Below are 21,399 nucleotides of genomic sequence, written 5' to 3' on the forward strand. Positions count from 1 at the left end.
CTTTCCCCCAATAGAGCTCCACTAATGATCACTACAGGGAGCTGCTTCTGCCATCCCCTCATCCACTTTTCAAAGAATAGCAGGGCTTATTCTGAGTATGAATCTAGAGGTAGAAACTGGACATGTCTCAGCCAGCTTCTTCCTAGTCCCCACAATCTTGGGAGTGTACTGCCTGCAAGAAGCATGCATTCTGATGGTTAACATTTTGCTCTGTTTTAAAGCATCCTGTCTTTATGAAGAAACTTGGAGTTTTCCAGAGCTTCTGTGACTGTCAGCCACATTCTCTGAAAACAGATTTAGTAATTTCAAAAATGAGCAATAATTTATCCACGACTCCTGCATCTTTTTTCTTCCTTTATTCAGAACTTAGGCAGGTGAAATGGGTCCAATTTATTGGAGCTCCTCGAACTCAACCTAAGACAATTTTTTGCTTTGGTATGCTGTATGGCAGAGTCACATTTCATCATTTTTCCGTGTGAGTCTTGTTATTGTAGCACCATTTGTTGAATTTTTGTTTGTTTATTTTGCTTGTTTGTTTGTTTTTTGGGAAGTGCATGGACCAGGAATTGAACTTGGGTCTCCTGCATGGCAGACCCATGAGTTCTACCACTGAACTTCCCTTGCACTCCCACTAAAACTTAATTGTCTAAAAGTAGTCTGATTTTTCCCAAATCTTCAAGTTCATCAAAATATTTATGACTTTCCAAACTTGGGTGTATTAGCCAAAGGATAAATACTCTACCTATATAAATCACCCCTTGTGATTATAGTTTCTACACAGTCTTTTTTTTTATTAAAAAACATAAATGGGAAACAATATGTATTCTTCTTTACATGGCATGTATTTTCATTCAGAAACTGTCAAAATCACATATGAGTTTATCCTCATTATTTGCAGATTCTGTATTTGCAAATTTACTTACTTGCTGAAATTTATTTGTAATTCAAAAATCAATATTCATGGTGCTTTTATGGTCATTTGCAGATGTGCACAGAACAGCAAAAAATTTTAATTGCCTGATATACACATTCTCATCTAAGGTCAAATAAGGCAACACTCTTCCTTCCTGCTTTGGCTCTATTACTGTAAACAAGTCCCCTTTCCATGGTATATTTAATGCCACATTTTTTTGTATTTTTGTGCTTTTTTTGGTAACTTCATTGTTTAAAATAGCCTCTAAATGCTGAGGTGCTGCCTAGTGTTCCTGAGTATAGGCAAGCTGTGATGTGCCTTAGAGAGAAAGGACAGGGCTTAGCTAAGCTTCCTTCAGACATGAGTCTTAGAGCTGTTGACCATGAGATCAATGTTAATGAATCAACAATTTATATTAAATAAGGTGTCTTTAAACAGAATCACACCTCAAGCAAAGCTATGTATTGACCGATTGATGAAAATACTGTGAGCAGATTCTCACAGAAACCGAACTCTGTATATCCCCTATGAAAATGGGTTCAGTACTTGCTAATTCAGTGTTCTCAGCAACTAACTACCATAAACAAGGTGAATCTACTGAGGAGAGAGGGGATGGGAAGAGAGAAGAGGGAAGGAGAAAGAAAATATTTAATATACTCCTGTATTGATATCTAATAAAAGATGGATGGGACTTAAAAAATAAAATTTCTTAATTTCAGAATCTCTTGCTTACGTTCCCCAAATTCATAATTTATTACTATTTTTACTGTGTGAAAATTTATCTTAGTTGTGATTTCTACTGCCATTCTTACCCCAAATCAATTGAAATAGGGATTTAGTAATTTTCCAGTTAATTTGCTCAATATAAACCAAAAAAAAAATTAATAACTGAGGTAAAAGAGATAGATTCCAATGATCTGAATTGACCAGATTAGTAGATGGAACACAAATTCCAACTGTCTTTTGTACTGGGTGACACATGTAGTCATCTACATGAACTTTTTCTCCTATTCATGTCCACAAAATATATAGGGATAATATTCTAACCACAACCAAAGCAAAAACTAAAAACTACTTAAATTGGTAACAGATGTTTACATATCTCAAGATTAATGTGCCATGGATGCACAGCTGTCAGCACACGTCACAACCACATCAGCAAAGGCTCATGTGGCATCCACCTGTGGAATGGTGGCGATTTATATGTTTTCTATTTCATATCATCTTCAAGGTCAAAAGGACTCTCCATGTAAATGGCTTATCTTTTTTGCAAATTAAAAAATAATAATGTGTGCATCTCCCTCTTCACAATTGGAAAAAAGATATATGCATCCAGATAAGCAAGAAAGAATCCAAGAAATCTGAAAGGTGAAATGCTTAATTGCTCTTTGGAATGCACTTCTGTTTCTGTTTCACTGAGTTTTCTATGAAAACCTGGTCTACATGATAATTTTTTTTAGCCTGTACAATCTTATATTTCCTAACATCCTGCTACCACTGGATTGCAGTTTCAACACTTTTGAAATACATTCAAAAGAATGGACACGTTGAAGGTGACTTCAACTTGTGTTCCTTAACTGAATGTGAATTTCTCATTGTCCTGCAGAATAATAAACTTCTAGAGACTGAGCTTATACAGTTTAGAGAGTAAAATTAATTGAGAAAAAAAAATTAATTTTTGTTTTCTCAATTTTCATTTATTCATTCACTCACATATTCGTTCAAGAAATAGCAGGATTCCTGGAACTAGGAATACAGAGATAAACAAGATGAAAGCCTTACACTCAGGTTTTGTCACTTTGGAGAAGATAGACTAGGAAAGCAACAGATTTCATTGAATGTAAAAAGTATTATAAAAGAAATACATGTCTAGAAGCATAGAAAATGGGTAACTGAGTCAGTTGGTGGTAGGTCTGGGGTAGAGGATATAACCCTGATCTTGATTTTGAAATAGAAAAGAAATTAGATGTTGGTTAAACATATAGAAGAGGGAGTTGGTAGTGACAACAGTATGAATAAAGGCAGAGGAATAAGAAGCAAAGTATATTTGCAGAATTGCAAGTTGTCCAATACAGTTGGAAACAGAGTGGCAGGAAGAGCTGACACCAGAGTGGCAGGCAGAGAAGTAGGCATTTATATGTGATGCCTAGAAGCTTGGACATTATTCTAAACATTGGAGCCAGTAAGAATTGGAAGAATTGGCAGATTCTGACAATGGACTGGACATGTAGGGCAAAGGGCGTAGGGTCAGAGATGATTGGCAGACTCTTTGATGGCAAGCAGGGCAGGTGGTGGTTCCTTCAACTGAGATGGGATAGAAAGGAGCAAGCTTTGTAAGGAAATGATGAGTTCAATTTTTGATGCTTTATAGTTAGTGGAAGGCCCCTCACATAGAGATGTCTGCTAAAAATGTGTTTACGGAGATCTGTAAGCCAAGATTGAGGTTGTAGCAGGAAATCAACCTCATTCATAGACCCAAAATATAAAAAACAACTTTCATAAAGTCAATTTAAGCATGCCACAAAACCACATCTGAATCAAAATAGTTCTCCTACTGGTCTATATTTTATTTTATTGGAAGCCACCACTTCAACATTTTCAGAAAGTTTTTAAGTTTGTGTTAGTCCTTTTAGGACATTCATATATCTAGGTAAGGAATGAATTAGCTAACCCAATTAATTTATAATTTTTCACTGATTTTTTAAGAACTCGATTCTCAAGGAATTGGAGATAGGTAGTTATTACCTTTTTTTTTTAATTATATGGGAAGGAAGGGTGATAACAGGAACACTTTGTAAAGCACAGATAATAATTAAAGTGCATATGATCATCGGGACTTTGGGCAAATAAGGTATGCATAAAGGAAAGAGCCAGAGATGGGGGAGGAACAGGAGAGGAGTGGCAGCACCAAGGGAAGATATCCTTGGTTTTTGAAACTGGGTATTAGTTTCAGGGACCACAAAGTTCCAGGCACAAAGGATTTTTTTCCCAATGATTACTATGGGTAATTGCAGTTCCCATCACCATTTTCCAAATCTACTGTCTCTTAGATTTATAGTTTGTCAAAAGCTGTGGCTCCAAAAACTGCATTTACCTCCTCTTCTAGCCAACAAACCATTCTTTCTCAAATTATGTGGGGTTTTTTCTATGTTCCATTCTTGAAATTTATACAAAGCATACCCAAATATTAACAACCACAATGCTTATAAAAGGCAAGAGAAACATTAAAGCACTAAACACTGTAAAAAAAGAAAACTATTGTCCCCAGCAATAACTCGCCAAAAATTTAGCCCTGTACCCTAAGTGAATTTGTAAAGCAGAAGTGTTCATCTCAAATACTTTACTTCTTTCTTTCCCTCTCATGTATGCCCTCTTCTCTTTCAGTCCAGCCTGTCTGGAACCCTTTTTGAATTTCTACTTCTTATTCAAATTGATTCTCAGAAAAAAAACCAATAAGTCTATTCATTGTAAGTAATAAATTATCCATATATTTGAATATGATCATCTTCCTGACATCTGCATTGCAACAGAGAAAAATGATAGACAGAAAAGAAACTGCAATCATTTTAACAATGGAAAAAGAACAGACAGTGGTATCTTTAAATCTCAGCTCGACCTGCACAAGCTAGTTTCCTTCAGTATATTTATTGTTGGGCTTGGAAAGCAAGAGCTTCATGAAATCATCTGGACTAAATGCAGTGGGGGTTGCAAGAAGAGTTGACTATGAATAGGGCATTGGAAAGACACATTTGCAAGAAATCATCACTGAAAGTTGAAGAGGTGTAATGTCTTTGCTATACCTGTGCTGGAGGGGCTAAAGGGAGATTTAGAACCAGTGAGATTGTTCATCTGCAAGAAGTCTGCAAGGAATCAAAGAGCAGGAGAAGGCTTTGAATGCACAGCTGCTGGCTTGAAATGGAGTGGGTCATCTGTCAGGGAACTATAGGTAGTATGTAGGCATTGAGATTGGTCCCTGACCAAACAGCTAGCCGCAAGAAGCTGGGGAAAAGTAGTTCTGAGAAAGCTTTTTTTTCTAGAGTCTCTAACTTTGCAGTTACTATGGCACTTCATAATAGAAACACAGAGTGGCAAGTGGAGGATGGAATGGATCAAATGGGGTACAACGGAAAATGAGACAGTCAAGTCCCTGCTTTCCAGAAGCTTACATTCCAGAGGGGAAGAAGCTGATAAGCAAGTAGGCGCAAATAGCAAGATAATTAAAGATTATACAACAGGGGAAGAATGGGTTAATGATTCCAAACCAAGTGAGAAAAATAGCTTGGGCATATAAATAAGATATGCAAGGATCCTGAGCTAGGCCTTAGGCCTCTCCCCCTAAGACTGAAAACCTACAATCTTCATTCTCTGAAATAAAGCTGTGTTGGGACAGAAATATATGCCATCAGGGAAATCATTAATGACAGCCACAGAGTTATAGACAGAGACTCATTCCCTGCTCCAGCAAGTACCTGTGGTGATTTATGCATTGGAAAGGAACATCGAAACTGGAAAAATGGTTGGAACCCTCAATGGCCTTGAACCACAAAATGTCCATAATCAGAGTTACACATGTACTCTCTACTTAGAGGGAACATTCTTAGAGGGAAACGTTCTCTTCCAAGTGAATACATTTCCAGAGAATTCATCACCGCATGCTTCACCACACTTATAAATTATGGGCTGGATTAGAAAAGTTTGTTGTTTTTTTTAATTTAACTCTATAAAATTTTTCAGAGTCTATCAATTTCTTTACCATCTCTAAAAATATCACTTTTTACATAAGCATACATTTGTGTTTGTATGTATACTATCTATGGTAGGCAGAATTCTCAGATGGCACCCCAATTTCCCAGCTCCTGGTGTATACCACCTTGACCAAACCAAAATTTCAGACAAATTCTAATCTAGATACTGCTATGAAGGGGATTTGCAGAATTTAGTCACAAATCACATGAGCATAAAATAGGGGATTACCAGGGTGGGTCTGACTTAATCATATGTTCCCTAACACAGTTTTCTCCACTGATTGCAAAGAGGAATCAAAAAACATGAGAAGCATTTTTTTTTTCTTTAAGAAAGGTAAATCTTTTAATGGATTAAATTAGGGTGGAAGCTAGTCAAAGGTGTTTTAATAATGACAGTGCCCTTCTTCTGTAGTATATTGGCAATTTTTAAAGTACATCATTTATGGTCAGCTCACACCATGACATGATTTTTGTTATTGTCAAATAGTATGAATGTGGGTACATTAGTGTAAAAGTATTTTTATTAATGCTGAATTACTATAATAACACTAAATCCTGTATTGGCATGGAGTAACTAGATGGTTTAAGAAAGTACTTTCTTTGCAGGTTTGAAAAGTACATTAATTTAAACATTAACAAGATTGGTAACTGCTCTTCTCACCAGCAGGTCCTCTCAATCATTATGTCATTGTGGAATACAGGGACTATTGGTGAGTAAGTGGCATGGCTAATGACGGCTATATGGTAATCTTTTCTATCTCCCAAATAGGTTCGGCACATCCAGAACATTCTATCTGAGAAGCCCACAGTGACAACAGTTTATGCCAATAATGGATCTGTGCTCCAAGGAAGCTCTGTGGCCTCGCTTTACGATGGGAAGCTGCTCATCGGTACCTTATACCACAGAGCACTGTATTGTGAACTCTAAATTGTGTTTTTGATATGCAGGTGGGACAAATTCACTTAATTAATTTTCTATAAATTGCTAATTCTGAAGGAATTTAACCAGCTAAGTTGACCAAGAAATATATAGCATGTCTAGTTAATTTTCTTTTTCCCAGCAAGGAAAGACCCCTTCAGATTTCAAAGCAGTTTTAACATAAAAGGAAAATGTACAGTTTTTCAAAGATGCCAAGTAAATGAGAGAGAAGTTGCTTTCAGGTAAAGTAAACACACCTTACACAAAATAAGCTTCATCTTTGCCTTCCAACCGCCAGAGTAGGATCTCCAGAGACACGGGGTGGGTTGTATTTCTTTAAAACGTGAGTGGCCTCAGTGCTAACAGTTCAGAACTACTGATAGTTAACATTTTAGAATGTTTTGTACTGAAATTTTTGTTTACTCCTAAAGACTTGGAATTATATTAAATACTAACTAAAATACAAGTTATGATGGTATTTAATCCATGAAGTATATCCTCAGGGGACGTGGGTGGGCTGCCACTTCCGCGTGGTGTTGGTTGCCTTGGTAAAGGTGGGCATGGCCAGGCTGGTTTCTGTCACTGAAAGCTGACACCACTCTTGATGACAGTCTCATCATCTTCCACCTAATCCTTGAGGCTTTGGGCACTGGTTCTCAAAATGTAATCGCTGGACCAAAAGCATCAGCATCGCCTGCAAACTTGGACTTCATGATGAAAGGGGAAAGTGGCTTCCTTGCCTGGCAGGAGCTGAAGACCGTTTCCTCATCTTTCACTTCCTTCAACGAATTTTTATCTCATCAACCATGGCGGCAGATACTGATATTCACAAATTCATTCAGTCAGCACATTAAACTGAACACCCATCGTCTCAGCACTCTGCGGGAGGGCACGGAGGTCAGGAGACAACGTTCTCTGTGCCCCACATCTTGGAGAACAATGAGATTATTCTCTCCCTCCAGTGTCTCAGGAGCAATTATCTATCTTGGCCCACGACCTGCCTTCCAGAAACCCTAAGTTTCCGGCTCTGAATTCTAGTCTCCCTGCTCCGTGCCCGCTCAGATTCCCCCCACCCCACCCTCACGCCCACCCCCAGTATCAGGAGCTGCGGTACAATTCCTCTGCCTTCGGAAGCTCGGGCCAAAGTGGCTAGATCAGCGCCTGCCCCCAACTCGCGGCGGGGGGTGGGGGGGAGTTCCTCTCTGCAAGTTCAACCTTGACAAAAAAAAAACCAAAACAACAAAGAACCCCGAGAGTAAAGGTGGCTTTGAGCTCCGCGCGAAAGTGGCTTTGGATGTCGCGCCTAAAGGTAGTCTTGACCCCCTGGTTGCGGGGCCGGGAAGGGAGACCCGAGCACAGCCTCAGCGCTCCGGCCGCGCCTTGGTGGCATAAGAAGCATTTGATGCACAACTGCTGGCCTGAAATGGAGTAGGCCATCTGTCAAGGAACTATAGGTGATATGTAGGCATTGAGAGTGGCCCCTGACCACAGCTAAAAGGAAATCAGGAACCTCAGTCCTACAACTGAAAGGAACTGTAAAGTGCCAAAAGCCAGTGACCTTAGGAGAAAAATCTGAGTCCAGGTGACAATTTAGACCTGGTCCACACCTTGATTTCAGCCTGGTGAGGCCCTGAACAGAAAATCTGTCCATGCCATGCCCAGATTTCACCTTTAGAAACAGTGAGAGAAAATAAATCCATGTTGCTGTAATTCACTAAACTTGTGATAATTTATTATGTAATCATAGAAAACTAATACTGTACAACATAACAGTAATAAATGCAGGGAGAATTCACAAATTCTTCTTTATTACTAACAAGTTTTGTCACATTTAGTTTGTAGATAGCTATATGCTTGGCACAGTTAACATTTCTCTAGATCAATCAACTTTGTCTTGGGGATGGGGAGGGAAAGACCATGTGTTCTCTTTAGAATTAGGTCACTTTAGCAGATGGTAAAAGCAATTTGCCATGGGAAAATGAATGTTTTGCAAGAATGTTCCAGTTCTAGTATTGCTAAATGTAGGAGAACATAAAATGAAATTAATTTGAATTAACAAAATAAGGAACATTATCTACCTTGGGAATGAGAGTTCTCCTATTCTCAATAAGAGACCTACTGGTGGGAAATGGTGGCATTCAACAGAGAAGCTGGCTAATCAAGAGTCTTTGCTGCTCTCAGAAACCCTTTGCTTGGCATAAACTGAACTTCTTTTCTCCTCTTAATGATGTCACAGAAGGATGAAACTATACCATAATTTTCAATACCAGAAATTTAAAGCAAACCATTAGCAAGTTACTCTTTTCAAATAACTGCTGTTTTTAGAGTCTTTCTAATGTATCTAACTTTCTGGAAAGAATAACATATACAAATCTGTATCATAAACTTCAGTGTTTGTATGTTTGTATGGCGGAAACAATTAAATGAATGCTAGCACAATTTAAATGAAAACATCCAAACTTAACTGTTACTCACAGAGTTTAAGAGCTCTTTTATATCATATCACCTATAGAATTGGCCTGAAAAAATTAAATCTTCAAAAATGACATATCACAATATCTTCATGTTTCCACTGAATATTTTAAAAATGCTGATTTCATAGTTCATATTTCCATTGCTAAACCATTAAATACTTTCAGAATACTTAATTCGGAATGTAGAATTTTGTTACTTCAACTCTACCCTTTCTCAGAACACCAGGTTAACTAATTCATGGACTCATGGGCTGTGAAAGGATCAGGCTCACCTGGATATTAATCACCAGGGACATTTTACAGGTGAGAGATCCGAGGCCAGGACCCTCAACCCATATTATCCAAGCCAAGACTCTCAACCTATGGTATCCAAAGGGATGGTGACAATGATAAAGGAGGAAAATATTTTACGTAAAAATTCTTGTTTGGTGGAACAAAGTTTACATACACCCTAAAGCAAAACAGGACCCTTCACTGTTCCTGACTTCCCAGCTTAGAGCAGGGATGTGTGAGGCAACAAGCTCATTTCCAACTGGAAGAGAACCAAAGTGATCAAAATCCAGTTCTACCTGGGGCTAGAGGTCTCTGAGCAGGGTCAGCAGACATTTTCAGTAAAAGGCTAGATAGTAAATATTTTAGATCCTGTGGGCCAAGAGACAAAATTGAGGCTATTATGTAGAAGCTGTTAAATAGAAGTCATTTGTAGCCTGTGGACCATACAAAAGTAGGCAACAACCTGGCTTTGGCTCATGGGCTGTAGTTTGCTGAACCACCTTTCTTTCTACCCAGGAAAACCTGTGCCTGCTTTCTTAAGAGAGAAGGTGTAAACTACAATGTTCTTGAGGCAGGAAAGCCTCATTAACTTACCACCTGTAGCAAAAACAGCAGTTGCAGTACCACAGAAAGAGGCCACAGTGCAGCAAATTAAAAATGGTGCTGATGGAAAGAGCAGGAAGACTTGAGCATTGACAAGAATGTAGAGTGATCAAGGGGCTGGGAGGGTGGCGAATGAGACCTTATTCCAGTCTTCTTCCCTGTAGATATTCATAAGGCAAAGACCTCTAAAACTGTTCTCAGGCTATGTAATTGTATTCTTTGATTGTCTTTCCCCAAGGCAGCATGCCCTGGAGGAAGAAGGTCACATTTTTACATTTTCATAGCCATTGTGTGAGTTGTCTGGAACTTTGAGTTTTTAATGTTGAGATTCTCTTGCATCTCTGAATTCTTGATCATTCTGTTCTAATTATTTAGAGTGGATTGGTGAAGGAAGGGAGGGAGGGAGGAAGGAAGGAAGGAAGGAAGGAAGGAAGGAAGGAAGGAGGGAGGGAGGGAGGGAGGGAGGGAGGGAGGGAGGGAGGGAGGGAGGGAGGGAGGGAGGGAGGGAACAAAGCCAGAAATTCTTTAAGATTTTTTTTGAGAGGAGGCTGGGAAGATAATGTGGGGTGATGGGGGAAGGAGTGTTCACTTACCAGACACACATTTGCTGAATGAATACTCTGAAACTCCTGAGTGGTGCCATTAGTGAACCTGGTGCTGAGAGGGTACAAAAAGTCTCAAAAGTTCAGTGAAGAGCTAAGACTGTGGGCCATAGCAAAGTTGCTATATAAAATGTAGGAGGAGTTCAGCGATAAATTTTGCTCCTAGCAGGAACTATTTCCATGGCTGGGGCTTGTCAACATGGCACAACTGCCACCATCTTCACAAGCTTTGAAGATGCCATTGTTAAACCCTAAGGACATTGTGTTCACTCAGGACAGTGGTTGCGGCACGGAGAATGTGTACAAATCCCAAAAACCAATAATCCCCAAATCGTAAGCCCAATATCCCTTCTACTGTGTGAGATTGCAAAAGCCATTTCAGGAATGAGGGTATAAGATTTTTATGCTGCTTACAAACTGATAGGTTAGCCTGCCACAATTTCATGGAGGTGAGTAGAAGACACCAGTCTCCTGCTCAAAGAGAAAAGATTTTGTTACTTAAACATCATAAGCTATCATGTTTGTGTGGGTGGATGTCATGCATTTAAGAGGTTTGCATCATAGATGTGCAACCATTTGCTTATAAGATCCCAATTTTTAAAATATTGAGCTGCAGGAAAACTGCCCAAATTTTGCCCTGGAGGTAGACATTGTCTTTATTTGCCTAGACAGTAAGCAAAGCTGTCTTCTGCTCCAGAGAAAGACACGATCTCTATCTCCCAACACTGTTTGCTCTACAAACATCCTTCAAAGACTGTCTGGAACAATTGCTGTCAGCTTTTGCAATTTTGCAATTGCAAATGCTTGCAAGACATACAGAATGTGACAGACCCACAGAGAATTGTCTCCCAACAGATCCAGACATGTTTAAATTCACCACCCTTCCATCCCCTTATTAAGTTTCTAGGTAATAAATAAATTGTATCTGTACCTCTTTTCCCCCCATTTCCCATCACATCAATACTTATTAGTCAACCAGACAGTAAACAATTATTTATTGGGTACCCATTATAATGTGTCTTTATTCCTATGAAGCTCAAAATCTTTAGGAGAAATGCTGACTGAGTCATGATTTCTAACCACTCCAGTTAGGGATACTTGAGCCAAGCCACTGGATTCCTCAGATCCAATTTGTGCTCACATGTCAATGAACAGAACTTAGAGACTTAGTTTCACATAGCAGGGAAGGCTGAGAGACGAGTACCTTGCAGCCTGGAATAACATTAAGCTTTTTTTATTAAGGAAGTCAGAAAATATGGACATTGGGTGAAATTAACAGCCTCTGACACAAGAAGGGAATCTTTTAAAATTACCAGGGATGATACTTTTTTTGAGAAATTATTAACTGATACAAAATTAATTTTCCCCCAAATATCAACTGGTTAAAAAAGAAGAGACCTAGATAATACCAGAACTCAGAGAACCTTTATTAGATATTTGAGTAGGAGATATAGTGGATAAAGGAGAAACAATAATGAAAAGAATAATAAATGAGAATTTCTTTAGCTGAAGAAAAATTAAATGTTAAAGACATATGAAAGTACAAGCCATAACTATGATGGAAAGTATCTGAAGTTTCTCCAAGGATGAAGGGGAAGAGACAGACAGAAAGGAAAATGGATTACCAATGCATTTCTTTTCTGCAGATATCAGATTTTAGAAGATGGTGTACCAAAACATGCACAGAGTTTGAAAGGAAAATTTTGAAATCCAGTAATTCTGTGCCCAGCCAAATCAGGATTTAACTTCAAGGGAAAATGAACAATAGTTTCATAGATGCAAAATAAATCTCCCCATGTATCCTTCCAGAAAAAAAAAATAGCTGAAAATGTACTTCATCGGCTTGAAAATCGAACAAAAATAAAGATGCTCAAGATAGAGTGATAGAAGGAAACTTTCATTTAAAAATGTATATATAAATCTATATAGAAAAATCTGGAACAATGTAACCAACAGTTTAAAAAGATTCTTTCCAATATAGTAGCCATATTCAACTAACTCATGAGCACTTGAAATGTGACTAATAGAAATGATGCAGAATATATGCTATGAGTATAAAATACATAATGATTTTGAATATATAATATGAATAAAAGAATTTAAAATATTTCATTGATAATTTGTATAGGTTACATGTTGAAATGATAATATTTGGATAAATTGGGCTAAAATATTTTTGAAATTAATTTTACCATTTCTTTGTACTTTTTCAATGTGACTAATAGAACTTAAAAATTAACATTTGTGGTTCACATTTCTGACTCACATTTCATATTTTTTTGAACAGCACTGCTCTATATTATTCTACATTTTCTGAACTTCTATGTTTCATATTCATTCATTTAAAACTAAAAATATAAAGCTCTTTTAAAAAGACTTTTGTTTAAAAGCTAAATAAAAACAGTAGAGATAAATGGAAATGTATGTGAACAGTCAGGTATCTGCATGGCAATTCTCCAGTAACACAAGTGGAAAAGTATGCAATAATGTTGGGCAGATTAAATTAGTAGAGGAGAGCTCATCTTATCATAATCAAATAAATGTGGTTGGTCAGACAGCTACAAAAAGATTGGTCTAGCAGTCTTGTTATCAAGGTCTAAGGAGCCTGCAAAGAATTTGAATGTCTAAGAAACACTTTTGCACACCTGTACTAAAATATTTTTTCAACAATGAAATAAAGAAAGTAAGGCACCTGCCCCCCTTCCTTATTACCTGCATGATTCAGATGAGGAACCGTAAGAACAGAGACTTCTAGAACAGGGTTGACTTCACAAGTTTGAGACGGCTCCAGGACCCAAACCAGACCTTCAGCACTATACCTAGTGTTCTTTTCTCTCCATCACCTTGTCCCTTAGTGACATTGCATGCTGTCTTCCAGTCACTAGATGGAAATTTGAAATTGTTATCCCTCTCTGATGAAAAGAAAAACTTTCCTCAAGGAACTGTGTCATGGTTGATTTGAAAATTATACATTGATTTTTGGTGATCTAACAATGGAAATGAGCTCTGTTTTGAGCATTCAAAGACTGGAGGGTGTCACTGGAATCCAAATTTTGTAGAAAAGGTCTTGTGGCCCTTTCTGAAAGGACCAGGATTAGAACAACCTGCTGGCCAATTTAAATAATTACTAATTGTAATTATCTAGTACAAGGTTTAATTTTCCCTCTCAGGAATTTGGCATGGTATTGCTTGTGGCATAGAGGATTATTCTTGTCAGCGACTCCAACTAAAGAAACACAGATTGATGTCGAGGGAATATCAGCAGAAGGCCAAGCAGTTCAAGACCACAAGGCAATGAGAGAAAGAGATGATTAATCAACCTGCAGCACTTCAGAGATACATTTAAGAAAATTATGGAGAACAAATTCATGGAATAAAATGACGGTATTTGAGGGAAAGACATAAAGGTTATATAGGCTTTGTCATAAAGGCATAAATGCTTTATCAAATAAAGGACAAAGAGACTAACTATGTAACCTTGATTTTTGGCCACCGCCATTTTGAAGATTTGGAGAAATTGGATGAAGTCTTTTGAGAAAATAGAAAAACCATACATTTTTATTAAATTTTGACTATGGACTGACAAATGTGATTGTAATTTTTTTGACATTTAGATAATTAGATATGCAAATAAAATAACTTTGGGTCAAGGTTAATTCTAATTTTCAGGAGTAAAGATAATATGTAATTATAATTACAGAGAGAAGAGTACGAGAATGACTATGACTTATAAAGGTTTGTGGATAAATGTATTTCAGTGTGGTGCAATTAAATTTCTTCTATTAATTATCCCAGTATAGAGAGAAATAAATGGGTTTGAGAGTCTAATATCAGGTGAAAGACCGAACTCTTAGTATCAGATGCAAAGTGAACACTTAAATAATAATGGAATGGAGTGTTGGGAAATTTGAACTGAATACACTACTTAGGAAGTTTATAGATAGGCAAATTTGTTGGACAGAATCAGAGCTTCTTCTCTAAGTCCATTTGGACAGAAACACAAACCTCCCTTTGAATTTTCCTGAACTAGTTGAAGCAATTTTAACTACTATAGAGAAGACAGCATGGAGTAGAAAACACATCCCTGGACTTAGATCTAGAGAACTTGTTTTTGACAATTTAATAAAACTCTCTGAGTTCAAGTTTCTTTATCTTAAAGGGAAAGTAGTAGAACTTACCTCTGAAGGATGTCAATGTGAAGATTAAATGAGGTCATTTACCTAAGAGGTATTTGTTGGCAGGTAAAAACTCTGCATCAGTCAAAATCCCAGCAGGAAATAGATGATGCACTCCAACAGGGTAACTGAGAAAAGTTAAATGAAGATCCTACTGAAAAACTGTAGGCAGGGTTAAGAGAAATCAAAAAGGAATGCTGAAGCATCCCCAAGCAAGAAATATGAGTGAGACTGAAGTGGGAGGTGAAGGGGCAATTTCCAGAACCCAGCAAGCTGTGACTTTACCTATCAATGTAGGAGAGACTGCCTGCCTAGAGCCTGGTGGCTTTTAGTATAAGCGAGAAAACTTTCCTATCCTGCAGCTGAGCAGGAAGAGAGCCATAGTAATCAGCATCCCATCTATCTCTTCTACTTTCAGATCTTGTACTGAAGTCTCCCATTAACTGAGCTCACCCAGAAGTCAGAGGGCAAAAGAGCTTCATGATTATGACTCATAGAAGGCAGAGAAGGAGGAGAAAACTATGTAAATAATTGCCTCAATCTTCAAGTTTTGTTGCCCTAGCTCACAGGTATTATCAAGGACAAAGTCTGCTTCTATGTAGAAAGCAGGTATGCTAGAATGATATAGGCTATAATGATCTTTTGCCCCTGACACAAGAAGCCATCCTGCCTTGCCCACACACTCACATTTCAAAAGTGGGAGTTTGAAAATGGAAACTAAAAGAATAAGCAAATGGAGAGAAGGAGAGAAAGTGGAGAGGTCTATTCTTCCTTGGATATAATCGCACATTGTAAGACCAAGACAATTACAGAATTTTATGATTGATTAGTGTATTAGTTTCTCAAGGCTGCTGTAACAAAGTACCACAGACCAGTTGATTTAAATGACAGAAATTTATAATCTCACTGTTCTGGGGGCTAAAAGTGCAAAATCAAGGTCTCAGCAGGGCCATACTTCCATCCATTTAAAGGGAGAATCATCTTCTGCCTCTCCCTTGGCTTCTGGTGGGTGGCCAGTGATCTATGGTGTTCCTTGGCTTCTGGTGACATAATATCTGCCTCTGTCACATGGCCATTTCTCTCCCTCTGTTTCTACCTCACTGTCTGTGCCCAGATTTCCTCTCCTCATAAGTTCTCCAATCATTTTGGATTAGCTCCCCACCCCCACCCCCAATCCAGTTAAGCTTCATCTTAACTGATAAAATCTCCAAAGATCCTATTTACAAATAAGTTTACATTCTCAGTACCAGAAGTTAAGATTCAGACATGCCTTTTGGGGAGACATAATTCAATCCATAACAATTAGCATCTTGTCAAAGGAGCAGACTCCATGATTTGTGTGTGTGTAGTTTGGGCTTTTGTTGTAGGTCATTCTTTCAAGCACAGCTTACATTTATTGAGAATTTAGTATGTACCAGGCAATGAGTAACTTGCATATTTTCTCCCTTGAGCCTCATAAAAACCACATTAGGTAATATTCAGGCACAGTTTCACTATAAGAATCACTTGACTGCCACTAAACCAGATCTTTCTCTTTGAGGTTGTTGTATTGAATTAAGTCCATAAGTAAATCATCAGTCTCCTCACCAACCCCACAAAGGGCTAACTTCTGGATTTTTTCTTTGTTGTTGTTGCTCCTGATGGGTACCTGGATTGTTTCCAAATCTTGGCAACCGTGAATAGTGCCACTATGAACATCAGTATGCAAATGTTTGTTTGTGCCACTGCCCTTAATTTTTCTGGGTGTATACCAAACTGATTTCCACAGCGGCTGCACCATTTTACATTCCCACCAACTGTGAATAAGTGTTCTAGTTTCTCCACAGCCTCTCCAACATTTATAGTCTCCTGTTTGTTTAATAGCAGCCATTCTTGTAGGTGTGAAGTGATATCTCATTATTTATTAACAGAAGAGAGAGTGGATTTCATTGCAAAATATATCTCATATCTACTCTTTCCACAAAATAGATGTTGTCAAACCAGAAATAGTTGCAGGAATATCTCTTTCTTCATTCCTTCATTCATTTTGCTCATCAAGTATGAACTGAACACTCATCCTGTGACAGATGATGTTAGGCCCTGGGTCTTAAAGATGAACGTTTATCAACTCTTGTTTACAGAAGGGCTCAAACATGGAGGAACACACAGGTCCGAAGTATACCATTTAAATTAAGGTTGGGAGACCCTCTGAGGTTTGTATATTCCCTTTATCCCTCTGTCCACCCTACCCCCACAAATTGGGTGAGGTAAACTGAGCTCAGCATTTTCTTAAATTTGTCATCACACACTCTACTGGGACTCCTTTTATTTTGAATGATAAAGCCCAATTCAAACCACAAGAACCAAGATTCCTTTCCCCATCCATTCCCCAGCTCTGTCTTTAAATGACTTCCTTCTGCAGGCAGCTTCTCCCTATCTAGCAGGAAGCCTGTTTTTGCCAGTAACCCGGTTTCACATCCTCCCAAATAGAAGAGACAGTTTTCTCTCCACATGTTGATGTGTTAATTGAAAAACATTAGTTGAAAAAATATCTGGTTGGCCTTTTTTCGGCTCACGTGGTGACCTCTGGACTGACTATTTCTTCTGGCAAGATCTGGGTGCCATGTGGCTATGTGAGGGAGAGTGTAGAGTGGGGTTGTCAATGTACGTGACCAGAAGAAGGAAAGAGAAAGGTATTCTGAAAACACAGTCCACTAGAATCACTAAAAACCTAAAATCCATTATACTATATAAATATTTTGTTCAATGAAACATGATACATTAATCCATTATGACTCATATCTCCACACAATACAAAAGTCTGGAAAGTGGTAGAAAATAGATTGAAAAACTATTTCAGGGATAAAATGTACTAACTATGGTCACATTTGTGTTTCCATTCCTGTTAAAATCACCTCTATAAGAAGGATTATGATTTTGCTCTTGCCTCTTTCTGCTATGGTCTGGCATATAAACTATGCCTTGTATATTTTGTGAACGAGAGGCCCTGCTCTGTTTTTATTGCCTTAAAGTTTCAAAGCTCAGTAATTACAAGTGCTACCAGGATTTTTCACCTTCTTTAAAAGCTCCGTATACTATGTTGAAGGAACTCAGTTTGGGATCAATCCTTGTAGACCACAATCACAGATTTTCTCTTCACCATTTACTTCTCTGTTGTCTTCTCCATTGTAGATCTATTGCCACTACTACCTACACCATAAAAACACTAATGTGCTCATAATTTCTTTGGACAATTTTTAATGTGAATTAGCTCATTAATAAATAACATCTATTGCTTTTCTCTCTCCATCACTATGTTAAATATGCAGTATACAAAATAAAACAGAAACATTCCTGGAGACTTTCCTTGATAATTTCTACTTTATCTCTCACTTAAGAACATTTGCTCAATTTTTATTCATTAAAAAAATGTGTGATATTTAGAGGAAAGACTTAGAGGTCAAGAAAGAATGAAAGGAAGGGGAAACATGTCTATTTCACCTGCATTTCTGATTTTCTTGTCATCTTCTTCCCTCTAGCAAGCACTGGCCTAAGTAACCATTTCTTACTCCTAATTGTAAGCATTCACATCATATTTTTGGTTTCTTATAATTTCCTCTCTCAGGACAAGGTAGACTTAGGCCAGAGACTATTGAATGGCTTGCTCTGTAATTCAACAAGCATCCCAAGAACCTTGGTGAGCTCCTGGAAGAAGGCCCTGTATTTACCGAAACTGACAGGTATAAAATGAGTTTTATTCTGGCAAAATGTTTGGAATCCTTTTAAACCTAGTCTAATTTTTTGTACATAAAGGTCTTGCTCCCCATTGGAAGCACTCTATGATAATTACCAAATGAATTAGCACAAGGCAGAAATGTAACACCAATTCAGAAAAGGGAAATGTCACCATTGTAGCAGCACAAATGACATCATTGGGGTGCCAGAGCTGTGAGAGTGGAAGAGTTCAAGGTGGCAGCCATGCGTCCTTGATCAGCAATTTCCAGTTAAAGTCATGTCCAAGGGCAGAGGGCAAAGCAGGAAAGACATACCAGCAATAAGTCAGAGAAGCAGGAAAATGGAAAAAGTTTTAAAATATAATAAATGGACTTGGAAGCCAAGGATGAAACCAGGAACTCAGGTCACAGCTGTGAGAAATGAAGCTGAAGGAGAATGCATGGAGAAGCTGAGTCATAGAGTACAAAGCATGGAACACCATGAGTCAGCCATCCTTAGGATAACACACAAGAATAGCTCTTCCATGAAACTGCTGCCCTTTGGAGGTTCTTGAACTGTGCCTTTGTTGTTGTCTTATGTTAGCAATGACCTAGGCTGCATTGTAGCTTGGCCCCTGACATTTGAGGGTCTGGTGACCACAGGATCCCAGTGGGAGTAGCTTTAAAAGCATTCAGAGCCTACTGAATGGAAAAGAGGGAGTTTATTCCAAAATGTAATCATATAATAAAGAAACAAGTTGAGAAGGCAGATTGGTCCAGATTGCAAAGGACTAGTCTTATGGGTTGAAGATAACGGTCAATGAGTTCTTTGGAGGAGTGAAGTAACATAACATAATCAGAACTGTGTGCATAAAAGAAGGATTTTCTTTTATACTTTTAATCTATTTCATTTATATTAAATCATATACCCTAGTAGAATTCATACAACCTTAAAAAATGCTGATCATACACTGTTAACTAGTAAAAGAATGAATTTTTTTCTAACATTTCCCAAACCCTATTCCTTAAGCTTCATATAACTTAAAATTAGAACATGCTTGAGAAACACTAAGTAAACACCATCCGAAAGGTTTCTTTATGTAAGAACTAATGTCATTTTAATCTCCAAGAATGGAATCTATTTGCATGCTTCTGAATTGTTTGTCCTCGCACAATTTGTTCTCAAAGCACCTATTGACACCTCTCCTAGAGCTAGTGGAACCTCAGCTGAGGTATTGTTTTAGTTTACTGGCTTGTTCCTAGGAAACCAAGCCATCAGTTTGACTGATTTTGCTTACTGACTAGAATGGTTTGGAAAGAAGTAGCTAATGAAGGGCAGAATCTACCGTCTCCCTAATTGTCAAAGTCTTGGTGTTGTGCCTAAGAAAATGTTTCATACATAATACACTAAATGTCCTCTGGAAAGAACAATACCCAGCTTTCAGGATTCTGAATTCACTTCAAGATATTTTAGTACCTCATGGTAATTATTTCCAAATTCCATTTTACTGCTAAAACATAGAAGCCCACATTCTAAAATTATCTAATAATCCCTACTCTTTCACTAAAGCAAGTCAAGGAGGTGAAAGTACCTTGTAAACTGTTTAGGTCTTGTAAACTATTCAGTCTAATAAATGGATATTAACCAATGTCTTTGGTGTAAATAATACATTTAGTATCCTTGTTCAACTCAGTAGCTTAATCATCGAAATAGTTTAATGACCCAAAAACAACATTTTTGGGTAAATATCTTCATTAAAATAAATGCCACATGAATAAGAAAATATAAATCAAAATCACCATACATGATCACTAAAGTTGTGGTCACATTTTGAAGACCTTGATTAAGTATTAGGTTGGGACAACTACTTCATCTACTTCTAATCACAAAAACGTTGCAGAGACTTTTTATCCCCTAAAGTTGTGTATTCACTGCACCTCATAAACGTCTTATGTAATTGATGCACTCCTTCTGTTAGTTCTAATTTCCAGCCTACCACATCCTTCTATAAAACCATGACTGGGAAATAAAAAGAAAAGACTGAATACAATGTCTGTGACACAAAATACAGACTCATCGTTGACCTAAGCACAGATCCTGAGTATTTTTACATTACTCTGCAAATTTAAAACATGCTGATGCACATAGTCAATAATCAAGTACATGAATTCTGAATTCCTTCCCCAATTGCCCACTTTACTAGGTTTCTGATAGAAATCCCCATATTCTGAATTCAGCTCATTGAGGCTTTAAATGTGAATATAGTTTAATCACTAAACTATTTGCTGTTTTTAAAACATAACCCATTAAAAATAAGTGCTAGAAGATGGAACTGTTCACCAAGCACTTTTCTAAGAATATGGTATCTGTTTTTTGTGTTTTTGTGTTTTATCTATTCATAAGACTTTAAGAAAAATTGCCAATATTTACAGCAGGAACTTAATAAATTGAGCAATACATCAAAACATGGTCTGACTACTAACTGGTCACAGGAATAATTAATTAAAAAAAAAGAGTAACTAGAAATCAGTTCTTTGACTCAGAGTATGATCAATATATTTTCTAAAACTAGGAGAATAAAACAAAGCCAGAATATCCAAATATTTTGCAAACACAACCTAGACATTTCATTTGGTTCAAGTTCCTGATTTATAAACCATTATAAACAATCAGGCAAAGGAATAGATGGCTGGAGCTTCTTCAAAAGAATGATGCAAATAGCAGGAAGAAAATTAATAAACAACAGATGCACACATGAGCATTTAGTGTAGCTGGCTGTGAGTACAGTGTGTGCTGTTTTGCTTGTGCATATGTTCCCTTAACACATGAAGTATTTGTGTCTGTAGGTACCAGACCAAAAAAACACCACCACAAATGAGGATTAATAACTGTAATTATAGTAGAAGTAAGAAAGATAAGTACCCATGGTGAAAAGAAATATTTTTGCCCTTAACAAAATACTCCCCTTTTCCTTCAAAAACAAACATGTTATGGGTAAGGAG

At 37.6% G+C, this 21,399-nt stretch overlaps 2 long non-coding RNA genes across 2 annotated transcripts in view; both read right to left on the reverse strand.

The window, feature by feature from the left end:
- Nucleotides 1–21,399, reverse strand: part of LOC143648029 (uncharacterized) — a 369,585-nt gene that overhangs the window by 113,985 nt on the left and 234,201 nt on the right. The window lies entirely within an intron of this gene.
- On the reverse strand, nt 9,923–15,147 carry LOC143648027 (uncharacterized). The gene is made up of 4 exons (XR_013158330.1): nt 14,990–15,147; nt 14,708–14,832; nt 13,242–13,410; nt 9,923–10,085 (listed from the first exon to the last, which is right to left on the reverse strand). It is a non-coding gene; the product is annotated as an uncharacterized LOC143648027 (long non-coding RNA).

The sequence above is a fragment of the Tamandua tetradactyla genome, chromosome 10 (assembly GCF_023851605.1).
Source record: "Tamandua tetradactyla isolate mTamTet1 chromosome 10, mTamTet1.pri, whole genome shotgun sequence".
Classification (NCBI taxonomy): Eukaryota; Metazoa; Chordata; class Mammalia; order Pilosa; family Myrmecophagidae; genus Tamandua; species Tamandua tetradactyla.